This window comes from Musa acuminata, unplaced genomic scaffold, assembly GCF_036884655.1.
Source record: "Musa acuminata AAA Group cultivar baxijiao unplaced genomic scaffold, Cavendish_Baxijiao_AAA HiC_scaffold_1126, whole genome shotgun sequence".
NCBI lineage: Eukaryota > Viridiplantae > Streptophyta > Magnoliopsida > Zingiberales > Musaceae > Musa > Musa acuminata.
Genome location: NW_027021339.1, coordinates 1,254,818 through 1,260,691, shown reverse-complemented (window position 1 = coordinate 1,260,691; position 5,874 = coordinate 1,254,818).

Here is a 5,874-nt window from a genome sequence, read left to right as displayed (position 1 = left end):
GATGAAGAGTCGCAAGGACCCCGAATGGGAGCAATGCGTTTGTTGAACGCTATGCGGGGTCAAGTGGGGGAGAACACGAAGACGAAGGCACAAAAAGCAGGAAGTAGTGAACTGATGTATGTGGACATCAAGCTGAATGGCCAAACGACCCGTGCAATGGTGGACACGGGCGCTACCCACAACTTCATAGCCGATCGTGAAGCACAGCGACTTGGATTGACATTGGAGAAGAGCCCAAGCCGAATGAAAGCAGTGAACTCGGAGGCCAGGCGAATCTCCGGATTGGCAAAGGGAGTTCCCATCAGAATCGGGACTTGGAGCGGAACCACCAACATGATGGCCGTGCCACTAGACGACTTCCAAGTGATTCTTGGAATGGAGTTTATGCACGCGGCGAAGTTGGTGCCGATGCCATTCTTGAATTCCCTATGTATGATGGGAGGCGATGACCCCTGTGTGGTGCCCGTCTCTCGGAGAGGAACCAAGGAGCCCCAACATATTTCGGCATTACAATTGAAGAAAGGGGTGCGAAAGGGCGAACTAACATTCGTGGCTGCTATGAAGCTAGAGCCACTCAATGAAGAAGCCATTCAAGAACCTGCTGTGGTGGCCAACGTCCTGAAGGAGTTCAAAGACGTTATGCCACCTGAGTTGCCGAAGACTCTTCCGCCACGCAGAGGCGTGGATCACAGTATTGAGCTGGAGCCAGGAGTGAAGCCTCCAGCGAGACCACCCTATCGCATGCCCCCGCCAGAGTTGGCAGAACTCAGAAAGCAGTTAGGTGAACTGCTAAGCGGTGGTCTCATCCGCAGCTCAAAAGCACCTTTCGGAGCTCCAGTTCTCTTTCAGAAGAAACAAGATGGGAGTCTCCGATTATGCGTCGACTACCGAGCCCTCAACAAAGTAACAGTGAAGAACAAGTATCCCATCCCGCTCATCGCGGACTTGTTCGACCAATTGGGCAAGGCAAAGTATTTCTCAAAACTCGACCTTCGGTCGGGGTATTGGCAGGTGCGCATTGCTGAAGGCGATGAAGCAAAGACTACATGTGTGACCAGATATGGAGCGTTTGAGTTCTTGGTGATGCCTTTCGGCTTAACCAACGCTCCGGCAACATTCTGTACTCTCATGAACCAGCTATTCAAGGAGTATTTGGATAAGTTCGTGGTCGTCTACTTGGACGACATCGTCGTTTACAGCCAAACGCTCGAGGAGCACGTCAAGCACCTTCGGACGATTTTCAAGGTTCTCAGGGAGAACACTTTGTTCGTAAAAAGGGAGAAATGCTACTTTGCTCAAACTGAAATCCTGTTCTTGGGGCACCGAATCGGTGATGGCTCCATCCGGATGGACAAGTCGAAGGTGCAAGCAGTTGCGGAATGGCGAACTCCAAAGAAGGTGCCAGAGTTGAGATCCTTCCTTGGTTTCGTCAACTACTACCGACGCTTCATCGCGGGATATTCGAAGCGGGCAACTCCACTGACGGAGTTGCTGAAGAAGGAGCAGCCTTGGAAGTGGTCTGACAGATGTGAGATAGCATTCCAAGATCTAAAGGCTGCTGTTTTGGAAGAACCAGTGCTCAAATTGCCAAACTATGGAGAGCCCTTTGAAGTCCATACAGATGCTTCGGACTTTGCTATTGGTGGAGTACTCATGCAAGAAGGTCATCCGGTGGCCTACGAGAGCCGCAAACTCAACGAGACCGAGAGGCGGTATCCAGTGCATGAGAAGGAGATGACAGCGGTGATCCACTGCCTACGAGTTTGGCGACACTACCTCCTCGGGTCGCGATTTGTGCTGAGGACAGACAACATCGCCCTGAGTTATTTCCAAACTCAGAAGAAGCTCTCCCCAAAGCAAGCACGGTGGCAGGACTTCCTGGCTGAATTTGATATGGCAATGGAATATAAGCCCGGGAAGGCGAATGTCGTGGCCGATGCGCTGAGTCGGAAGGTGGAGTGCGTGAATGCTGCACAACTGGAGGGCAGAGGCCAAGCAAGTCAGTTACACTCAACCTTCCTTTCCCGAATCAGAGATGGACTGTATAGTGATCCCCAGGCAGTTATCCTGATGCAGCTCATCAAAGAAGGCAAGGCACGACGATTTTGGGTCCAGGAGGGACTTGTTTACACAAAAGGGAATAGGGTTTATGTTCCCCGAGTGGACAATCTAAGGCGTGAACTCTTGAAAGAGTGTCACGATTCCCTTTGGGCTGGACACCCCGGCATTCACAGAACGTTGGCTCTCGTGGAGAGGGCCTTCTACTGGCCAAAAATGGGGATTGATGTGGAGGAGTATGTTCGAACATGCCTTACTTGCCAACAAGACAAGGTGGAGCAGCGGAAGCCGGTGGGACTTTTGGAGCCGTTGCCCGTACCAGAAAGGCCTTGGGAGAGCATTTCCTTAGACTTCATATCAAGCTTGCCACCTGTAGGGGGACTTGGATCGATACTTGTAGTGGTCGATCGGTTTTCAAAGTATGCAACTTTCATTGCTGCTCCCCTACACTGTTCAGCTGAAGAGGCGGCCAGACTGATGATGAAGGGTGTAGTGAAGTATTGGGGAGTCCCACACAATATCATTAGTGATCGAGACGCTCGGTTTCTGGGACGGTTCTGGACCGAGCTATTCAAATTGTTGGGATCAAAGTTATACTTCTCTACAAGCCTCCACCCCCAGACGGATGGTCAGACTGAAAGAATAAATTCGCTCTTAGAGCAGTATCTCCGGCACTACGTGAGTGCCAATCAACGAGATTGGGTGAAGCTGTTGGACATCGCCCAATTCTCCTACAACTTGCAGCGGAGCTCTGCATCCAACAAGAGCCCCTTCGAAATTATCACAGGACAACAACCGTCGACTCCGCACACTATGGCTATTGGGTATACTGGGAGTAGTCCATCAGCCTACCATTTCGCAAAGGAGTGGCATCGAAATGCCGATATTGCGCGGGCTTACTTGGAGAAGGCGGCAAAACGGATGAAGAAGTGGGCAGATTTGGGAAGGCGACCACAGGAGTTCAAAGTTGGCGATTTGGTGTTGGTAAAGCTCCAACCAGCATCACTCCAATTCTTCAGGAAAAGAGTCCACAAAGGATTGGTGCGTAAGTATGAAGGGCCCTTCCCAATTATCAGCAGGGTAGGCAATGTTTCTTACAAGTTGCAGCTGCCGGCGTGGTTCAAAATTCACAACGTTCTTCACGCCAGCAACCTGAAGGCCTACCATTCAGATCCGCAAGACGCTTCTCGAAGTGTTCCAACTCGGCTACCTCCCATCACAGCCTCCTACGAGAAGCGAGTGGAAACCATTCTGGCGGATCGCAAGATAAAGCTACCCAACGGAGCGGAACAGACAGAGTACTTGGTGAAGTGGCGAAAGCTTCCCCGAACTGAAGCCAGTTGGGAGCCTGAAGACGCCCTGCGACATGAAGAAGAAGTCATCAACACCTACCAACAAGCGTCGACGAGGGCGTCGACAGTTTAAGTGGGGGAGAATGTCACGAACGGTCGTCGCGCACCCGCAACAACTCCGTTCAACGAACCGTTCGTCGCTCACACCCGCATGTACAGCTGCCCAACAGCATGTTTTCTCATGGTTTTGGGTCATTTTGCTTGTAAATATGTAAGTTCGAACAAGCTGCAGCGTTGCAAAGCGACCGCTCACCGAACCGAGCAAAACAGCCCCAAAACAGCCCAAAACGGCTTCGTTTTCGCGTGCCGCGGGAGGTGAGCGGAGTGCTGCCTCCGCTCACCAAAACGTCAGCCATCTCAGCACCCAGGAACCCCCCGGGTGGCACATGGCTGGATGGGGCTTCGGTTATATACCGGGCGTTGAACACTCTTTCGCAAGTTCGTACGTGACCTTTACGGGAACTTGGTGTTGCGTCCGGGACCAGGTGAGCGGCTGTTTGTGGGCTTGCAGCTGTTCGTTCATCCTTGAAAGCCTTGTTTTTCCCCCTCTCCCTCTTTTCTCTTGTGCACACAAGGTGTTCGACGAATTGCTTGTAAAGCTTTCCTTTTCGCGAGACTTCGGGACGTGTCCGTTGCTCGTTCTTTCGATCTAACTCTCTTTCTCTTTTACAGGTCCTTCGGGACCTGCGAGAGGTTACAAAGTGGGCTGATCCTTGCGGAGCAAGATCGCAAGGGCGAAGAGCGACTTAGGCAAGGCAAAGCTAAGTTCGCGTCTTTGCCGCACGGGTGACTCGCGACTTAGGCAACGCAAGCTAAGTTCGCGTCTTTGGCCGCAAGGGTGCCGCACGCCTTAGGCAATTCCAGCTAAGGTCGTGACAACCCGGGGGGTTCCAGGGTGCTGAGATGGCTGACGTTTTGCTCCGCTCTCGACGGTCACCGCGCAATGCAAGAACAGGCCAAAAACTGGCCAAAACGGCCCAAAAACGGGCCAAAACTGGCCATTTTTGGCTGCACGAGCGAGCGGCGAGCGGCGGACAGCGAGCGAAGCGAGAGGCAGCACCGTCCCTGCTATACGAAAGCCCCATCCAGCCCTGTGCCACCCGGGGGGTTCCAGGGTGCTGAGATGGCTGACGTTTTGCTCCGCTCTCGACGGTCACCGCGCAATGCAAGAACAGGCCAAAAACTGGCCAAAACGGCCCAAAAACGGGCCAAAACTGGCCATTTTTGGCTGCACGAGCGAGCGGCGAGCGGCGGACAGCGAGCGAAGCGAGAGGCAGCACCGTCCCTGCTATACGAAAGCCCCATCCAGCCCTGTGCCACCCGGGGGGTTCCAGGGTGCTGAGATGGCTGACGTTTTGCTCCGCTCTCGACGGTCACCGCGCAATGCAAGAACAGGCCAAAAACTGGCCAAAACGGCCCAAAAACGGGCCAAAACTGGCCATTTTTGGCTGCACGAGCGAGCGGCGAGCGGCGGACAGCGAGCGAAGCGAGAGGCAGCACCGTCCCTGCTATACGAAAGCCCCATCCAGCCCTGTGCCACCCGGGGGGTTCCAGGGTGCTGAGATGGCTGACGTTTTGCTCCGCTCTCGACGGTCACCGCGCAATGCAAGAACAGGCCAAAAACTGGCCAAAACGGCCCAAAAACGGGCCAAAACTGGCCATTTTTGGCTGCGCGAGCGAGCGGCGAGCGGCGGACAGCGAGCGAAGCGAGAGGCAGCACCGTCCCTGCTATATACGAAAGCCCCATCCAGCCCTGTGCCACCCGGGGGGTTCCAGGGTGCTGAGATGGCTGACGTTTTGCTCCGCTCACGACGGTCACCGCACCACGCAAGAACGGACCATAAACAGGCCAAAACAGCCCAAAAACGGGCCAAAACTGGTCATTTTTGGCTGCGCGAGCGAGCGGCGAGCGGCGAACAGCGAGCGAAGCGTGAGGCAGCACCGTCCCTGCTATACGAAAGCCCCATCCAGCCCTGTGCCACCCGGGGGGTTCCAGGGTGCTGAGATGGCTGACGTTTTGCTCCGCTCACGACGGTCACCGCGCCATGCAAGAACGGACCAAAAACAGGCCAAAACAGCCCAAAAACGGGCCAAAACTGGCCATTTTTGGCTGAGCGAGCGAGCGGTGAGCGGCGAACAGCGAGCGAAGCGAGAGGCAGCACCGTCCCTGCTATACGAAAGCCCCATCCAGCCCTGTGCCACCCGGGGGGTTCCAGGGTGCTGAGATGGCTGACGTTTTGCTCCGCTCACGACGGTCGCCGTGCCACGCAAGAACGGACCAAAAACAGGCCAAAACAGCCCAAAAACGGGCCAAAACTGGCCATTTTAGGTTGCGCGAGCGAGCGGCGAGCGGCGAACAGCGAGCGAAGCGTGAGGCAGCACCGTCCCTGCTATACGAAAGCCCCATCCAGCCCTGTGCCACCCGGGGGGTTCCAAGGTGCTGAGATGGCTGACGTTTTGCTCC